Source organism: Pantherophis guttatus, chromosome 3, assembly GCF_059756535.1.
Source record: "Pantherophis guttatus breed Tessera chromosome 3, ASM5975653v1, whole genome shotgun sequence".
Classification (NCBI taxonomy): Eukaryota; Metazoa; Chordata; class Lepidosauria; order Squamata; family Colubridae; genus Pantherophis; species Pantherophis guttatus.
This window is the reverse complement of record NC_142065.1, coordinates 189,474,079-189,493,740: the sequence shown is the minus strand read 5'-3', so window position 1 is coordinate 189,493,740 and position 19,662 is coordinate 189,474,079. Positions and strand designations below refer to the sequence as shown.

General features: G+C 40.5%; 1 protein-coding gene across 1 annotated transcript in view; it reads left to right on the top strand.

The window, feature by feature from the left end:
- Window positions 1–19,662, top strand: part of STK3 (serine/threonine kinase 3) — a 126,361-nt gene that overhangs the window by 33,193 nt on the left and 73,506 nt on the right. The gene's annotated exons all lie outside the window — the stretch shown is intronic.

Below are 19,662 nucleotides of genomic sequence, written 5' to 3'. Positions count from 1 at the left end.
GTATGCTCAGAAGTTTTCTCCAACACCTACATTTAAAAGTATCAAAACTCTTTCTAGTCTCTGCTTCTGTAAATGTCACAGAGAAAACCATTGCTTCCACTATTAGGATATTTGTGAATATAATCCCCTCCTGGCATCTGAATATATTTTCCAAAGCCTTCATTATTACTCTACCAAGTCCTGGTTTGCAGTGTATTTCTTAATTGTTGATTTCTTCAGTGTTGGTAGTAGATCTTAAAAGCAAAAGGCACTCATGATTTCAGTATCTTTACTGTCAGTTCTGAGGCTAGTTGCTGTACCTGTTGTCATTAGTTTAGTTTAGTTTATCCCATTTTTTTACTGTCCTCCTTGACCCATTACTAGAGTTTGCAGGCTATTTGTATGTTCAGCTATCTGAGCAGCATCATTAGCATAATGCAGGATATTGCTATTTCTTCCTCCCATCTGATAGTTGCCATCATGTTTTTCCAATCCAGCTTCCTGCAATATATATTCAGCATACATGTTAAATAACTAAGGAGATAAGGAGATATAATCAACTGTTACAAGTAGTCCTCAGTTTAAGACCACAATTGAACCCAAAATTTCAGTTGCTAAGCAAGACAGTTATAAGTGAATTTTGCTCCATTTTAAGGCCTTGCTTGTCACAGTGGTTAAGTGAACCTCAGCTGTTGTTAAGTTAGTAAGATGGTTGTTAAGTGAATCTGGCTTCCCCATTGACTTTGCTTATCAGAAGGTCACAAAGGGGGGATCGCATGATCTTGGGACATTGCAACCATCATAAATATGAGTCAGTTGCCAAGCATTTTAATTTTGATCACATGACTTTGGGGATGCTGCAGTGGTCATAAGTGTGAAAAATAATTGTTACTTTTTTCAGTGCTGTTGCAACTTTGAACAGTCACTAAATGAAGTGTAAGTTGAAGACTTACTTGTATTCCTTTGCCAACCTGGAGCCAGTCTATTGTGTCTGGACTGTGGCTTTTAGTCCTGCATATAGGTCACTCATGAGGACCATGAGATATTCTGGAATTTCCATTTTCCTAATGACATTCAACAGCTTGATATAATTGAAATAATCAACCTTTTCATAATAAGTAAAACACACGCTCAGGGCTCGTTTAGGATTTTTTGCACTCTTGGTTATCCTTGTGCATCAGCACTACTGTGACACTGTTGTAGTCTTTTTATAACCCAGCTTGAACCTCTTGACATTTCTCTTTCCAGGTAAGTCATTAAATTATGCTAAACTATTTAGTCCACTCTGTTAAGTCTCCTTTGATTGGTTTTGATATGTAGACCAAAGTCTTCCAATCTATTGGCAACTGTGTCATTGTTCAGATTAGCTGTCATTAAAATACGACCGCAAAAAACCTTAGAATCTTACTGATCCTTCTTCTATCACTGTCATATTTCTGTAGATATTCCATCAATTCCTGAAATCATCTAATGATTAGAGTTCTGATCTAACTTTACCTTCTAGTACTAGAGAATCTTGTAAATAAGAAATATATTCTAAGGTTAGGATGTTGACATCTCTGTTATACCAGTTTACAATTTTAAATATACTCTTTCCATTTTAGTTTAATCTCCCTTGAATCAGTTGTTTCTGTTCATTGGCCATTCTTTAGCAAACCAATTTGAAATTAAAACCCTCTTCTGACTTCAGATAATTTTGGAAGATTTTTTGTTTTTTTCACATCAGTTTACATCTTCAGTATCTTTATGGATATTGCTGGAATACTGCTCCTCATCTCTTCTAATAGCTCTCGGAAATTCTTTGTTAAGTTCCTTCCTGAGATCTTTGTCTTTCTTGGCTTCAACTTCTCTGTTTTTGGCAATTTGACATCTACATTCATCTTTAGCTTGTTTGATTTCATTCCATATTTCCCCTGGTTCCCTATCAGTGAGATTCAGGACTCGAAAATGATTCCTGATGTTCTTGAAATTGGTAAGTATATGCTCAAACTATATCATGAAAAATAATTAGCTTTACTCCTCCTCTTTAGCTTGACTTACAAATTTGTAAGTTAGCAGTGTGGCAGGTTGAGGTGTCTTACCAAGGAATGTGGTTGAGTCTGAGCCAAGGTAATTTTTTTTAGGAAGGCAGATGAGTCAGCACAACACCACAAGCCTTTAGATAAAAAATGTTGGAGAAATGTTGCTATAAAATGGCACATATAGATCCAGGACAGGGAATATAAAAAGAGGCAGGAAAAGCAGAGGAGGGGTGGGTGTTATATTGCAGATGCTGCAGGAGAGGGTGCTGGAGAGGATGTCACCTGGTAAACATGAAGTGGCGCCTGCAAGTCCAGAGATTCTGGCCTTGAGACTAGAAGAAAGACCAGGAAGAAAATCCTGGAGTAGCTTGTGAACATATGGAGAGCAGGCTGTGTTGTGTTCAAGGAGGCTCAGATACTGGACAGTGGAATTGTGTGAGTTAAAGGCTTTATTTGGCAGTAAGACAGCAAGGAGAACTCACAGGCATTCCATTATCAGCCATTAAGATAAAGAGAGAAAAAGAAGCTGGAAGACAGCACAAGCAAAAATGAGGGAAATAGGGTTGAGCATTAAGGAGATGTACAGACTTAAGTTTTGTAAATTATAAATTATATTTTCACTTGTATATATTAAATCACACTAAACTCCCTCATTTGTTTCAGTGCTTCCAAGTATGTGCCTGTATCAGCTCCGGTTTTGACCCACACTCTGAGAAGCAGTTCCTGATTTATTCCACAGCCAGCCCCTGGCCATGTTTTTTCTGTAATAGCGGAGCTCTTCCACCTCCTTGTATCAGTAATACAGCCAGTGTAATTTTTTTTTTAAAAAAAATTTGATTTCTATGCCGCCCTTCTCCGGAGACTCAGGGCGGCTTACAATGCGTTAAGCAATAGCCTTCATACTTTTGTATATTTTATACAAAGTCAGCTTATTGCCCCCACAAACTGGGTCCTCATTTCACCTACCTTAGAAAGAATGGAAGGCTGAGTCAACCTTGAGCCTTGCAGAGATTCGAACCAGCAGTAATTGCAGGCAGCTGTGTTAATAACAGGGTGCTTATTTATTTATTTGTATCTGTCTGGTAATACTTGTGTATATAATCTTTAAGTTGTTTAAATGCAGTAGCAGCATTGGAGATACCATTAGATTGGCAGAAATTTATAAGTTGTTTGCTGCTGTCTAAGATGTTAATATGTAGTTAGTTCATTTCATCTTCCACTATGTTGAGCTTTCCTGTGTTCATGCTTCTTATATTCCAGTGTAATTCTCTTTTTGCAACTTCAGTTTTTTTTCCTGCATGGCAACCTCGGCAACTAGCTGTCTCAAAGGTTTTAATTTAACCATGTCATAGACACTATTACCATTCCAAAACAGTTTTGGCTCTTTTATAGTAGCATGTTGAATACCATCTGACTTAGGGCTTCCCATCAATCACCATATCATATTGATCCATGTGATTTTTCCTTGCAAACTACAGGAGTGATTTACTATTGTCTTCTCCTACACAGTATGAAATGTTATGCCTTGGTTGTTGCTACTAAAATGTTCTGCCCCTAGCATCTTCCTGTATCACTACCCTCTGGTAGGGGTTTGTGTTTGCTGTAGCTGGCCATATGGGGTGACCCTCATGCTTGAATGACCCTGTGTGGGAGTATATATTCTTAGCCTGTGCTCTGATTATCTTTGATCATCCCACCCAGGAAATCCCTGCCTCTTGCTACAGTGAGACAGCATAGCAGGACTTGATGGGAGGTTATTTATATGAAACCAGTAAAATTAAGTGTAACTAATTTATTGCAGATGCCATGTACATTGAAATTGTTTGGGGCTGTTTTATACCTTTGCCTACAAAGCACCTAATCCTATTGCGGCATTTTCAATAATATACTAGCATTCTAGTTTTTGTATTTGTTAATTATTTACTTTTAAAGTGTCTTAATGCATATTAACCATCTATTAATTTTGATGTTTATGCAAGTTGGCTCCTCATTGAATTTTTTGACTGATTTTCAGCTTATATTACTGATTAGATTTGTGAGACTACTAAAATAGAAACATATGTATTGTTTCTAATATTTAATGTTACATAATAAGCTGTTTTGCAAGCATTTTTTTTATTTCAAAGGTTTTTGTCAGTTGGATATTTGTTTCAGACAAACACAAGCAATCCAATCTCAATGTTTTCTCAATGTTTTTAATTCGCTGCTCCAAGTTAATAGCTTTACATTAATAGTCCAAATTGTGATTATAAGATTATTAAAATTTCTTGACAGGTGTTCATAGTATGTTGTCTGAATCTAACTATGGCTGAACTTATGGATAAGAAAATTAACTATAACATGCAACCATGTTTTATTTTGTGTTTATAGACCTTCACCAGGGCATTCTTATTACAAATCTATTTTGGGAATTAACAAATAATTAACACCATCCAATATCCAAAAAATGGAATTATGTGATAGGAAGGACCACTCCTGCGGTAATGTTTACACTTTTTCATCTGTCCTTACAGGAACATGGGTATTTTTCATATAAACAGAAATTCTGGATGAGCCATTAACCTCCTTATTTTCCAGCTCACTGCTCATGCAATCCACACATGGGTTGTTTTCCCCATCGCTTATCTTTGACTGGGTAATTTTTCTTGAATATCTCCCTTCGTGTTGTGGCCACGCCCTGCTGTCCCATGATGCATCAGTCTTTTTACTCAGTCGCTTCCAGACTGGTGCTTTTCTCCTTTCGTGGTGAAATTATTGCCTTTTTTCTAGTTATTGCATTAGGTTTTTCTTTATTTTTACTTAAAATTATTTTTTCTTCGGTTGAGCCCTTATTCCTGCTGCCAGACGGGGGTTTGAGTCGGGAGCCTTCCCCTCGCCCCTCGCACGGGCTTTCCTGTCATCTACTGCCCGCAGCTGGGGATTCCGACCTTCGGGCGTTCTCCTTCTGACTTTTTAGCCGCCGGTGTGCGCGAGGGGCTTGCGGCTGCCGCTGCACCCCCCACACCAATTTCAAGCTTGTTTTTTGTTATTGGGCTCGTAGCGGCGGCTCCGGAGCTCTCCGCATGGTTCGCCCTGCAGGCTCTGACGTCATCGCCTCATCGTCGCTCTTCTCCTGAGCGCTTCGCTGGCCGGCTTCGTTCAAAATTTGGCGCTTGCTGGGGATCGGCTGCAGGAGTCTTCACTTGTGGTGAGCAGAGCAGGTGTCTGTCCCTCGGGCGGCGCCTGCATCGTCTAGTTTTCTACGGGCCGTGAAGAACTTTCAAGTGTCAGCCCGCCCTTTTACAACGACCGTGGCGAGCCTGCGGCCGCCATTTTGGATTTCTCCTGGGCGGCCATTTGAGTGCTCAGTTTGCTCACATTTTAAGGGCAGCCATTTTGAGCGACTAAAAACAGCCTGCTCCGTCCCTCTTAGCAACGCCCGGGACTTGATTACTGACATTTTTTTGCCTTTCAACTGGCTGGCCATTTTCACTTAAATTGACTGTTGCCTTTGCTGTCCCTGTTAATTGGGACTTGTGGCGTCTGCTGCCTTTCATTGTTGGCTTGTTCTACCTGTTATTTTTTAATAAAAATAAAAAATAAAAAAAAAAAAACCAATAAAATACAAATAAAAATAATAAAAATAAACAGTTTATATATACTGATAACAGATCCTTAACTGATTAAAAAAAAAAAAAAAAAAAAAAGAAAAAAAAGAAAAAGAAATGGCGGATGGTTACCTTTCATCGGATGTGGATCGGGAGCCCAGCCCACCTAGGGCCCCTTCCAAACATAAGTCAAAATCACGTGCCAGACCTCCGTCGGCCTCTGGGGATATCCGCCACCTCAGGTCATCGGCAGCAGACAAAGATGCTCAACGCCGCCACAAGGCTCTTGAGCGACAATTTGACAAGGCCAGACAGGCCTCCTTGGCCTCTGTTTTTCCATCTGGGCCACCTCTAACATCGGCTTCTCAATTATTGCCAGCTTCACCTTCTTGTCCCTTGGTCTCCAAGGATCCTCAGGGTATCTCTGGCACCTTGTCTAAACGGACCTCCGTGTCTTTACCGGATGTTTCATCTGTGGGTCTTGGAGCATCGGCTCCTCCTCCTCCACCTCGCCCAGAAGCGACCTTCACTCCGACCGCTGCCGGACTTCGTGACCCGGATGGTCAGTTACGTGCAACTCAGATAGATTTGCAATCCTTACTCTCCAATGCCTTATCTTCTTTGTTGGCAGCTGGGATTCACCAATCCTCCCTACAACAAGCTCCCATTGCACCTTCTTGCATGCCTCCTTCGTCGGTTCCTACTCGGGCCAAATCCCCTTCACGCTTGGCACCCGCTTCATCGGAGGAGTCTGAGGGTGGTGACGAACCTATGGAGGATTTGGAACTTTCGGAAGATGAAGGTCTTGCGCCTGATGTGCCTGCCTTTACTGGCTTATTCAGGCCTTCCTTGTTTAAATCCCTGCTGCATAAGGCACGACAGACCACCAACATGACCGAATCGCCTTCATCGTCTTCTGATGCTACGTCATCCACCGCCCCACATGCGGCTCTGTTCTCTTCTTCAAAGCAGGGCAAAGATTTCATTCCCTTTCCCCAACTTTTTTCTGATGTACTGCAGTCTCCCTGGTCTCAACCGGGTTCGCTAATGGGGCCCAATGTGCTCGATAAAAAACTCTATTGCGCTGCGCCAGAGTTGGACGCCTTATTATCCCTACCAGTGGTTGACCCTCCGATCGCCAACATGTCTTCGTCTTCTCTGGTCTCCACTGATTCCCTGGATGCCCTCAAATCTGAGGATAGGAAGTCGGAACTCTCCTTTCGCAAGGAGCATCAAGCTCTGGCCTGGGCGATTAAGACTGCTACCGCTACGTCCTTTTTTAATCGAGCGACGTTGCTTTGGCTGAGGCAGCTCCAGGACAAATTACCACCGGAAGATACGCGCCTCCATCAAGATTTGAACAAAATAGTTGCTGCCACCGAGTATTCGGCAGACGCATCTTTGAATTCGGTCAAATTCACTTCAAGGGCTTTGGCCTCCTCCATAACATCGCGGCGCCTGTTTTGGCTTAAGAACTGGAGGGCTGACTCCAAAGCCAAATGGAAATTGGCAGCGGCTCCATACAAGGCCTCCTCTCTCTTTGGTGCCGCTCTAGATCCCGTCCTGGTCGAAGATAAGGACAAACGCAAGGTTATGCCTACCTCGTCCTATCGCCGCCCTGAGCGCCGCTATACACCATATTATCAGCGACAGTCCTTTCGAGCCCCGTCGGGATCAGGAGCTCCCTACTCACAACGCTCCTACTTTCAAGGTCCTGACCGTTCGTCCGACCGCCAACGTTTTCGAGACAGGTCCCGTAACACCACAGCCAAGCGTCCTTTCCGTGGTACCGGCTTCCGTCAATACCGCAGAGGAAAGTGACTACACCCAGTTGGATCCCATTGGTGGCCGCCTCCATCTTTTCCGTCATCAATGGGAACAGTCGACCACGGATGCGTGGATTCTTCGTACAGTGTCCGACGGTTTGGCCATAGAGTTCCTGGATCGCCCTCCATCTCGCCACATTTGCTGCCCTCCTCTCCAAGGGGAGTTGGACTGCCGTCTACGGGAGGAAGTCTCCCATCTATTACATATCAAAGCAATAGAACCAGTCCCCCCAGAGCAACGGGGCGAGGGCTTCTACTCAACCCTCTTTCTCGTTCCGAAGCATTCCGGGGGTTGGAGGGCCATCCTCAACCTGAAACAATTGAATCTGTCTGTATCTTACCGCAGATTCAAAATGCACTCGCTGAGGTCCATCCTTGGAGGAATTCGTCGAGGGGATTTCCTCCAGTCAGTCGACCTCAGGGAGGCATATCTGCATGTTCCGGTCCGTCTGGCACACCGAAGATTTCTGCGTTTCCAGATTGGGGAGGACCACTATCAGTACTGCGCCATGCCCTTTGGCTTATCATCAGCCCCAAGGACCTTTACAAAGTTGGTGGCGGTAGTTGCGGCCTCCCTCCGGAGGATTCCTGTCAGGGTCTTATGTTATCTCGACGACATCCTGGTCCTGTCATCATCCAGGAGTCAAGCGTCTCGAGATCTTCGCAGTGTCGTCGAGGCTTTTCAGATCCACGGTTTTTCAATAAACTTCCCGAAAAGCCACCTTCACCCTTCCACCACTCTGCTGCACCTCGGTGCGATTATAGACACTGTACAGGGTCAAGTTTTTCTTTCCCCGGACAGAATTCAAAGCATCTGCGACTTAATCCATCTAGTCCTATCGCATCAGACCATTCCTCTCCTTCATCTCTCTCAGTTGCTGGGGAAAATGGTCTCCAGCTTCTCAATTGTGCCATGGGCCCGTCGTCACACGAGACCGTTACAATGGTTTCTCCTCCCTTACCAGCGATCAGGCCAAAGCGACTCTCTACGCAAGGTGCCCCTTCCACCTCAACTTCGGCTCTCCCTTCGTTGGTGGTTAGGACCGGGTCTTCACAAGGGCTCGCACTTCCTGGTTCAAGACCGCCTGACCTTGACCTCGGATGCCAGCCTCCAAGGCTGGGGGGCTCATCTTCGCGACCAGATTGTACAGGGCCTCTGGTCAGGGGCAGAGAGACGTCTCAACATCAATCTTCTGGAATTAAGGGCTATTCGTCTAGCTCTGCATCACTTTCAACCGCACTTGTCGGGCCATCATGTCCTTGTCCTGACGGACAATATCGCAGCGAAGGCCCATATAAACAAAGAAGGGGGGACTCGATCAAGACCCCTGATGCTGGAGTCCGAACGCCTTCTGCGTTGGGCAGAGACACATGTCCTATCATTGAGGGCCGATCACATTTCCGGCGTGGAGAACACCAGGGCCGATTGGCTAAGCAGACGGACCATAGACCAATCCGAATGGCAACTTCACCCCGGTCTGTTTCGCACGGCTTGTTTCATCTTCGGCGTTCCCGTGGTCGACCTTTTTGCCAGCCCGTCAAACGCTCAACTGCCTCGATTTGTGACTCGCTACCCGTGTCAGTCGGCGGAGGATCACAATGCACTCACGTGCCATTGGCCACCGGGTCTCTTATACGCCTTTCCTCCACTTCCCCTGATTCCTCAGGTGATACGCAGACTGCTGGAAGAGCAAGCGGAGCTCCTTTTGGTGGCGCCAGATTGGCCGCGCCGCCCATGGTACGCGGATCTGGTAGCGTTGTCGATCCACCCGCCATGGGTGATTCCGCCGGAACGTCTGTCACTTCGTCAGGGGGCCATCAACCATCCAGACCCCGGATGGCTCAAATTGGCCGTCTGGCGTTTGAGCGGGTCATCCTGCAAAAAGACTGCATACCGGACTCTGTCATAGATACCATCCAGGCCTCACGAAGACCTTCTACTTCTCGGATATATGAGTCCTCATGGAAATCCTTCTGTTCCTGGTGCGCTGTCAAATTAGTTGACCCTACCTCGGCTCAGATTGTGGATATTTTGTGTTTCTTGCAAGCAGGTCTCGACAAGGGTTTGTCACCGTCTACCCTTCGGCGTCAAACTGCTGCCTTGTCCACGGTCATCAGATGTCCTCCTTATTCTTCTCTGTCTCTGCACCCGTCGATTAAAGGTTTTCTCCACGGGGCCGTTAATCTCCGTCCACCGCCTGTCCATCGTTACCCGTCCTGGGACCTCCCACTTGTTCTGCAGGCCCTTATGTCTCATCCCTTTGAGCCATTGGGTTCTGTACCTCTCAAATACTTATCTTACAAGGTGGCCTTCCTTTTGGCGATCACCTCCGCAAGACGGGTTTCCGAACTTACCGCATTGTCAATTAGAAAAGATCTCTGCATCTTTCAGCCTAATACTGTGATTTTGCGCCTGGATCCTACGTTCTTACCTAAAATAAACACCTATTTCCATCGTGCCCAAGAGCTCGTGCTTCCGGACTTTTGTCCCTCGCCCAAGCACCTACGAGAGAAGGACTGGCATACCCTCGACGTCCGTAGGGTGTTACGTCGTTACATTCGTAGAACTGAATCGTTCAGGAAGTCTGAGGCACTTTTGGTTTCTTTTCATCCTTCATCTCTAGGTCAAAAGATATCTCCGTCTACTGTAGGCAGATGGATCAAGAAGTGCATCGCTACAGCTTACGAACAACGAGGCTGTCCTGTCCCTCCTCGTATTTTGCCTCACTCTACGCGTAGCGCTGCAACGTCGGCCGCCTGGGCTACGCAGGCGTCGGTCTCGGATGTCTGCCGGGCTGCCACCTGGTCCTCTGCTACGCCATTTATCAGACACTATAAGATTGATGCTTACGCATCAGCGGAGGCTTCATTCGGACGACGTGTTCTGCAGAGTGTTCTTGCAGGCCAGGCCACTGGGAGCGATTTGTCTCCCACCCTTGGGATCTGAACTTTGGTATATCCCATGTGTGGATTGCATGAGCAGTGAGCTGGAAAAAGAACGTTGTCTTACCTGAACGTTCCTTTTCAGCTTCACTGCGAATGCAATCCACCCCCACCCTATGGTTGCATTTGTTTCCTTTGTTTCTTTATCCTCCTGTGGGGTGCAGTTCCTTGTAGCTCCATCCTTGTGGCTCCATTGTGTTTACTTACCTGACTTTAATCCTCACCTAGGTGGTCGCGCCTTCGTTCAAAGACTGATGCATCATGGGACAGCAGGGCGTGGCCACAACACGAAGGGAGATATTCAAGAAAAATTACCCAGTCAAAGATAAGCGATGGGGAAAACAACCCATGTGTGGATTGCATTTGCAGTGAAGCTGAAAAGGAACGTTCAGGTAAGACAACGTTCTTTCTGACCCCAAATGGTAACTGTATACTTGCATTCTAGGCAAAACAATAAAAATGTTGAATTGGTTGCACGTTACAAGGTAGCTGAGATGAACTATCATTTGGAACATACAAAGCTTATACAGCACATAGGTGTAGTAATGTAGAATTCGTTGTCTCCTCCCTTATTAAAATGAACATTACATAGTTTTTATTGGTTTTCAGAATACATTTAAGCATTTAAATGCTTCAGTGAAAGTCCATAGTTTAGCATCTGGGATGACCAAATAAAGATGATAAGAAATAAAAGCAATTTGGTGCACAGTGTTACATGTTGACTTCCTTTGCCTTTGAATTTCAATCAGGGATGGTTTGGATTATGACACCAAGTGCTTTGCCTTAAGGCTTGTGACTCTGTGAAGTAACTTTTTTCAGATGCATCAGCTATGCATTGCCTAATTTGTTATGAAAGTGAAAAAGCATTCAATAATTGTAGCTAAATTGTGCTGCTAACATATGTTTCTGATGAAATTATTGGTAATATGATAGAATTGAAATAACTATGTGATTGCTTAGTTTTAAATAACATTTCCAATGACAGTCTATTAAAGATGGCTTTTCCTTCCTTTTTTGAATATTATTTATGAGGCATTATTAATTCCAAATGGCAGAGATCCAATTCTGTAAGATATACTGAAATTTAGCCAGCAGAGTTGTAAAATTAATGCTCCTTGAATTTAGCATTAAGGTTTTAGCTGTTTTTACTTTATAATTCAATATAATTTTACAGAACTAGTCCAGCTAATTCAAAGGTCCCCAAACTCTTCATTTCCTTAATCCGTTTCTGAAGATTCTTCATCAACCTCCACATATTTATTATATGAAAATAATTTAATAAATGCTACTTTTATACTACAGGTAGTCCTCAACTTATGACCGCAATTAAACCCAAAATTTATGTTCTTAAGTGAGTTTCCCCCCATTTTATGACATTTCTTGTCACAATTGTTAAGTGAATCACTGCAGTTGATAAATTAGTAAACTGGTTGTTAAGTGAATCTGGCTTCCCCATTGACTTTGCTTGTCAGAAGGTTGCAAAAGGTGATCACATGACCCTGGGACACTAGAACAGTCGTAAGTATGAACCAGTTGCCATGCATCTGAATTTTGATCATATGATCATGGGGTTGCTGGAATGGTTATAACTGTGACAAACAGTCATAAGTCACTTCTTTCAGTGCCATTGTAACTTTGAACAGTCACTGAATGAACTGTTGTAAATTGAGGACTATCTGTACTGCTGCTACTACTGCTGCTGCTGCTGCTACTACTACTACTACTACTACTACTACTACTACTACTACACTATTATAGCTAATATTGTGGACCTTGTGTTTAGTCTGACTGACCCTTATGGACATCAGTATTGGTCACTTGGGAACCCTTAGTTAATTCCAGTTAGAACTCTTCTGTCCAAGATAAAGATCTGTGATGGGTGGATATATAGTGTGTGTGGATGTGTGTATCTTTGAATCTTGACTCCTAATAACCAGGGTGGATTTGATTTAAATTGAGTTGATTTAAATCACAATTTAAATCATGATTTAAATCACTAGTAAAAAGGCTTGATTTAAATCAACTCGATTTAAATCATAATTTTTAAAGAGCAACTGTCATCTCTGCTACTCCTTTGACCCACTGTTGACTCACCGATAGTCCCAGTGTTGCAGAATATACAGCCTCATGCTACATAACTAAGCTCCATTTCATGCTGAATAAACTAAATTATTTATGTATCTTAAATAGAAAACTATCTTACGATAGATTTTTACCCCAAAAGTTTTTTATTAAAATAAATTCGATTTAAATAAAACAAATCCGATTTAAATAAAAAAAATCCGATTTTTTGATTTTTTAAAAAAAATTATTGATTTTTATCCACCCTGCTAATAACTATGTGGACGAGCCTGTACAGCTTTCTTGGCAACACTTTTAAAAACGATTTGCAATTGCTTTCATCCTATAGCTGATAAAGTGTGTCCAAAGACATCCAGCTAGCTTCATGTTTTAGGCAGACCGAGAACTTACGCTCTACCAATTATAACCTGGTGCCATTAATCACTATTCTAAATTAGCTCTCTATACACATAAAATATTTATTATTGGTATGTTATGTTTGATAATGAAAAAAGATATTCAAATCTGGATAGTTTCAGGCTGACTCCAAGTCATTATGTTTTTATATATGTAGCTATAGGCCATAACACTAGATGTACATAAAAATACAAAATAACATCTTTTCCACATCTTTACCATTTTAGGTGAGGCTCTGAGGCTATCACTTTCAAAGAAGCCATGATTTAAAAAATCTAGGCAAACATTATGATTAAAAATAAAGATGCTTTTTATAAATTGTAATCTAATTGATCAAGGTCCAGTATTTAAAATTGTTTAGTGATGTGCAATATGAAGAAAATAAATGAAGGATCCAATCTGGCTCCAGCATGAGTCCAAAAGCTCAGAAAACTAAATGTCTGGTCCTGGTGACCGACTTAGATTGGATCCTGCAACATTACCCTGGGATGCATATATTTGCTGTCATTTGTTAAAATAAATGAAGGACAGTTTCAACTTGTGAGTGGCAATTTACACAGATTCTTTGTGCCAAGGGAATTTAATGATATCTTCTTACCTCACCTGTGGGAATAGAAAACTTAAATCTATGAAAGCCCAGCAGAGTTTATTTCACATTTGAAGGCAAGTAACAGGTAGCCTCCGAGTCTGTTTTCAGAGACTAATACACTCCCCTGTGTCAGACGTGAAACCACACATGAAGATTCAATTAAGCTGATTTATTATTTATTGTCCATTGAGGACCTGTATACTGCACGAGGCAAAAAGAAGGCTGTGAAAATATTTACAGACCCCTCGCATCCTGGACATAAACTGTTTCAACTCCTACCCTAAAAACGATGCTATAGAGCACTGTACACCAGAACAACTAGACACAAGAACAGTGTTTTCCCGAATGCCATCACTCTGCTAAACAAATAATTCCCTCAACACTGTCAAACTATTTACTATGTCTGCTTTACTATTAATCTTCTCATCGTTCCTATCACCCATCTTCACCCACTTACGACTGTATGACTGTAACCTTGTTGCTGGTATCCTTAAAATTTATATTGACTGTTTCCTTATGACTATCATTAAGTGTTGTACCTTTTGATTCTTGATGAATGTATCTTTTCTTTTATGTACACCAAGAGCGTATGCACCAAGACAAATTCCTTGTGTGTCCAATCACACTTGGCCAATAAAGAATTCTATTCTATTCTATTAGTAAGAGTCTATGCACAGGAATTTCTCAGCATGGTCAGCACCTGATTATAATAAGATAAGGGTTTATTGCATTGAAGGGGAATTGGATTTAGTTTGCTTGTGACTATGTAGGGATTCTAAAGTAATTCCTCTTTTTACTCTGCCCCCCCCCCCTTTGCCATTCCTTCTCTTTCACCCTGTCAGTCCTAGTTTAAATGTACTTTTGACCAAATTTGATAGGCTCACTATTAGAAACAGTAGATTGGTACACTATGTTCATGGATATTGTAATTAATGCAGAAAGTAGTTAGGTTGGCATTGGCTGCCAATATATATCTATATATTGAGTTCAGGGTGTTAATAATAACAACTAAAGCTATGGTTATTGGAATATCATTACTTAAGGCAGCACTGCATTGCTACCTGCTTGTGTATTAAAGTTTGCCAAGGAAGTGTATTCAATATCCCATTGTTGGAGATTTTACTTCATGTAAAATGCTATTTCCAGGATATTTCTGGTTGGATGTAGTGTCATGCAGAATGCTAGAATGGAGAGACAATTGAGAAGCCATTCAGGACCCCTCAAGATAAATTTGTAATTATGTTATATCACCCTTTCCATTTGTACTGGAAAGATAAATAAAGACCATATCATTGACAAAATTTCATTCAAGGTTTTTGTCTTTCAGCTTTGAAATCCATTGATGACCAACCACTGCATAATTATTTAATTCATGTTGACTTAAAAATATAAATACCGTTGAAGAAGCAGGGCAAGTTTAGACCATTGCTGGTTTGCATAGTAAATCAGCAATGATCTTTGTGTTTCCCTTTTATGAAATAGCTTAAGATCATCAGACAAGAAAGAAGGAAGCCAGCTGACATTTAAATAGAAGTACATGTTGCATTATTTCTATATCCGGAGAACCAACAATGCATTTTAAGCTAAGGTGTAGAAAAGAAAAATAGGAATCTGACTTTTTATTTAGTTTTAGTTTAAATGCCAATTTAAGCTTAGGGGAAATAGAAATAATGCAAAATGTTAGTTGCTTCTAACTTCTGTTTTGGGGTTAATCAAGACAGTCATACCTTATAGCCACTGTATGACCTATCCAATGACAATCAGAATACTTGCTTCTTAAAACCAATTGTTCCATGTTTAGTTTAGTAAATGTCATCTGGACTCAGTAAAAAGTAAATGACCTGCATTGAATTAGTGTAATTGAAATACAAACAAAATATCACATAGTTGAGGACTCATACAGGAAAAGAGAAAGTTGGCAAAATTTCTCTGTATGATAAATAAAATATGAGAATATAAAGCAGGTTTAGTCATCTGTTTTGGTTATGATCTCTTTAAACTTATTGTATTGAGTTTGTAACATTTGTTCTTCACTACCAAAATATAGTCCTCCATCAATAGTGTGAAATTTTAACTTCTTTTGGACTAAAAATTCCTTAATAATTTGCTCATATCTTAACTGTTTTGTGGTAATAGCGTATTTGTAATTTACCAAGAGCTTAAAGTTTTTCTTGTGAAAGCCTTTCTGATTCTTAGCTTCACTTTTATACACAGGATGGACCTATAAATATTTTAAAACTTTTCAAAAGTCCACAAAATTATGTCTTGATCTATTCTAAACTTCTTTATTATCTATAAAAATGCTATATGTTTATTTTCCAGCTCAAAAACTTATTTTTTATGAAAATGTAAATGTCTTGCAAAAGAAATGTGATATACTTTGTTGGATACGTATTTTGCTCCACTGAATTGGTATGGAGTTTTTTAAATTATCCAAATTTTACCCAGGATATATTTTTCTTTAAATGCCCTTGTTATCCTCAGTATAAACTGAAAGTTGTGATTTGAGAACAGCTGACGTTTCTAAGGTTAAGTTTGCAGTTTATGCAAGAAACCTAATCTCACTAATAGTGATAGGAAAGCAATTTGATCATTGAATTAGCAATTTAAGAGGTAGGAAGATCAAGGAGGTACAGATAAGATAAGGAAAAGTATGAAAGTGTACAGTAGTGGAATTTGGGGAAGGTTCAAGAGGGTGTTAACTGTTCTGTTGTAAGCCAGTTAAAAGTCCTTGTAAATAATTATTTAAGCTGGTACCTTGAAAAACAACATGTGTAATAAAAGTATCCATTTTCCATGAATACTATTGACCTAATCATCTTCCTCTCTGCAGCATAGTTTTAAATTTTAGTTCGGTATAAATGATATATATCTATTATTGACTCCTTAGTTCTGTATTTATTTTTTAACCTTGGCTTCAGTTAAAAAAAATACCCCAGGTTTAGTAACAGGAAGCAGTAATTGTATGGCTGGCATATAGTCTGTAGAAAATGAAGTATGCTAGTTGAAAACAGTGGAATTTCAAATGTTATAGTGAACTTGTAGAAGCTAATGCAGTCCTAATGCAAAAGCATGCAAATGCAAGTAGATGCACTTCGGTGAGAAGGTAACAATGTTGTGCACCTTGACTTATAATTTTGCCGGCCACATGACCACAGAAGCATCTTCGACAACTCTGGCTCCCTCAGCTAGGAAATGGAGATGAACATTGCCTCCTAGTGTAAGACACAACCAGACAGGGAAAATCTTTACCTTTTAATATCTCTGCAGATTCTCAGTCATCCCAATTATGGTTGTCCCAAAAATGCTTTTTCAAAAGGCAACTGGGCTTTGTTTCGTTCTTCAGAAGCTTCTTGGATGAGAAGCGAAACATATTCAAAGAAAAACAAAGTCCAGTTGCCTTTTAAAAAAGCACCTTTGGAACTTATCTTTAATACCACTATAATGTGACATTTATGCAGTAGTCTGCAACCTTAATGATTTGGCATTTCATTAATTACACTTTTTATTCCTAAGGTCTCCAAAATCACCAACATATCTCAAACGTTCATGTTAAGTATGCCACACAAAAGTCTCAATTTGTATGGAACTCTGCCACCTAGAGAGATTTTAGTGGCATCTACATAGTGCTCATTAACAGAATCTCCCTGAATCTTGAATTATTTTTGAGCTCTAGAGTATACTAGTTATAAGTGGTCCAACTTTCTGTATTGTTTGTAGCACATCTACCTTCGATAATCAGCTCCCCTTTTATTTATATATTTATTGCTTTAATTGTTTTAGTCCCCAGAATATAGGAAGAATTTCTTCCCAGTCTGATTAAATCTTGTTTTAAAATGGGAATCCTCAGATTGTATTCTGTAGATTTGAGTCATGTTAAAACAGTGGTGGCTTTTAAATAGTTTATCAACCTTTGGAGTTTACATCAGAATGGATTTTATAGCAAGTAAGCAAACAAAGGAGGAACAAGCTAATTCCAGCTACACAGCACTCTTTTACTGATCAAATGCAAGAGTAGACATTATAATGATGGACAGTTTATTTTCTATTACAGATTTATTTTTTCCATGGATTCTCAGATTTATAATTTTGAAAACGTAAAATGTCCCTTAAAAAGAAAAGAAACAAATCCAGAGATTTTCAAAATACAAATAACATGCATTGTCCTGATTTGCAGTATGTTTGTGATACTTTTCCTGAAAAGCACACCTTGTCAGACAGATCTACTTTATTTAATAATAGAGCATGTTTGAGGTAAATGTTCTAGAACTGAAATTATTCTGCCGTGGAGAAAACTGGGATGTGGATGTATAATTTCTGCTGGCATATCAGATTGCATCTCATTATATTCTCATCTGTTTATGCATTCAGAGTAAATGTTGCTTACCTTTCACATGCATTTTAATTCCAGGTTATAGGGACCTTCATTTATGTGCATATCTATCACATCAAGTTTCTTTTAAGGATCTGAGTGTAAAAACTGTTCAGAAATCCCTTTTCACTCATTTGTACCCTTTGTATTGCTATCACAATGTGAGTAAAATTGCAAAATAATCTTGTAGCTGAACATAGATTGCCTATCTCAGTAACTCATCTTTACTCTTAATCATATGGCAATTGTTCCCTTATCTTTTCCTCCCTCTTTGTCAGGTATTACTGCACCAATTTAAGTGCATCACACTTTGCATGAAATAATATCCAAAGGTCATCATTTTAAGGGAGTATACTGTTCATAGATACAGATTTATAGATAACCAAATTACTGGCACAAGATAGAAAAGCAAAACATTCTAGTTAAATTCCATGCCATATTAAAAGCAATTTAAACAGAAAACTTTAGATGCTCTTTATGACTGTTTCTTTATGGGAACACATACTTCCTTAATTCAAACTAAGTTTCCTTAATTGATATTTTAAATGCAAGTATTATAATTCATCTCTTTCCCCTGTATTATATCTTTCTGTAAGAAAATACTATTGCATGACTGAAGTGAGGCAAAACTCAATTAAGCTAGCTTTTCAGAAGTGCTAATAGCATTGCATTCTTTTTCTTCCTCTACCATTGTGTCATTGAATGTGAATGATATCTAATGGATAAAGTGATAACAATGTGACAAGTTGCAGTGCATTTTGTTGGATATATTTTTGTATGGCCATAAAATCAGATACAGGTAGTCCTCGACTTAACAACAGTTCATCTAGTAACCATTTGCAGCACTGAGAAAAGTGATTTATGACCATTTTTCACATGACTGTTGCAGCATTCCCATGGTTACATGAACAAAATTCAGACCCTTGACAATTGACTCATATTTATGACAGTTGCAGTGTTCTAGGGTCATGTAATCATCTTTGGCTACCTTCTGACAAAGTCAATAGGGAACAAGATTTACTTAATAGCCATGCTACCAGGGGTGAAATGTAAAATTTGCTACTACCGGTTCTGTGGGCGTGGTTTGATGGGGGGGATGTGACTCGGTGGGCGTGGCCAACTTTTTTTAAAAAAAACTTTTCAAAGCATTTTTTCTAATGCTTTGAAAAGCCTCTGCCGATCAGGCAACTCAGCTGGGATCGTCAGAGACTTTTCAAAGCGTTTTTTTTACCACCCCTTCGGCCAAGAGGTTGCAGAAAAAAATGCTTTGAAAAGCCTCTGACGATCCCAGCTTAGCGCACGATCATCAGAGGCTTTTTTTTTTTAACTTTGAAAAGCATTTTTTCGTCGGAAGAGGTTGTAGAAAAAATGCTTTTAAAAGTAAAAAAAAAAAAAGCCTCTGATGATCGTGCAGCTCAGCTGGGCATGGTGAGGGTGGGGGCGCAGGGATTTTTGCTACTGGTTCTCCGAACCACCCACCGCCATTGCTACCGGATCGGGCGATCTGGTCCGAACTGGGAGCATTTCACCCCTGCATGCTACTTACCATATTTTTCAGAGTAAAAGACACACTTTTTCCACCCCTAAAAGAGGCTGAAAATTTGGGTGCATCGTATACTCCGAAGACTGCCCTGGGTCTTCGGAGAGGGGCAGAATATAAATTGAATGAATGAATGAATGAATGAATAAATAAATAAATAAAATAACGAGGCGCTAGCGAGTGAAGCATCTCCGTGCTTTGCCTGCTCCCTCCGACTCTCAGCTGTGCTTTAGAAGCTTTTCTCCAAAAATCAGCTGTGCTTTAGAAGCTGTTTTTTATCCCCAAGCAGGGGATAAAAAGCGCACACGTGCACACTCAAAACCAGCA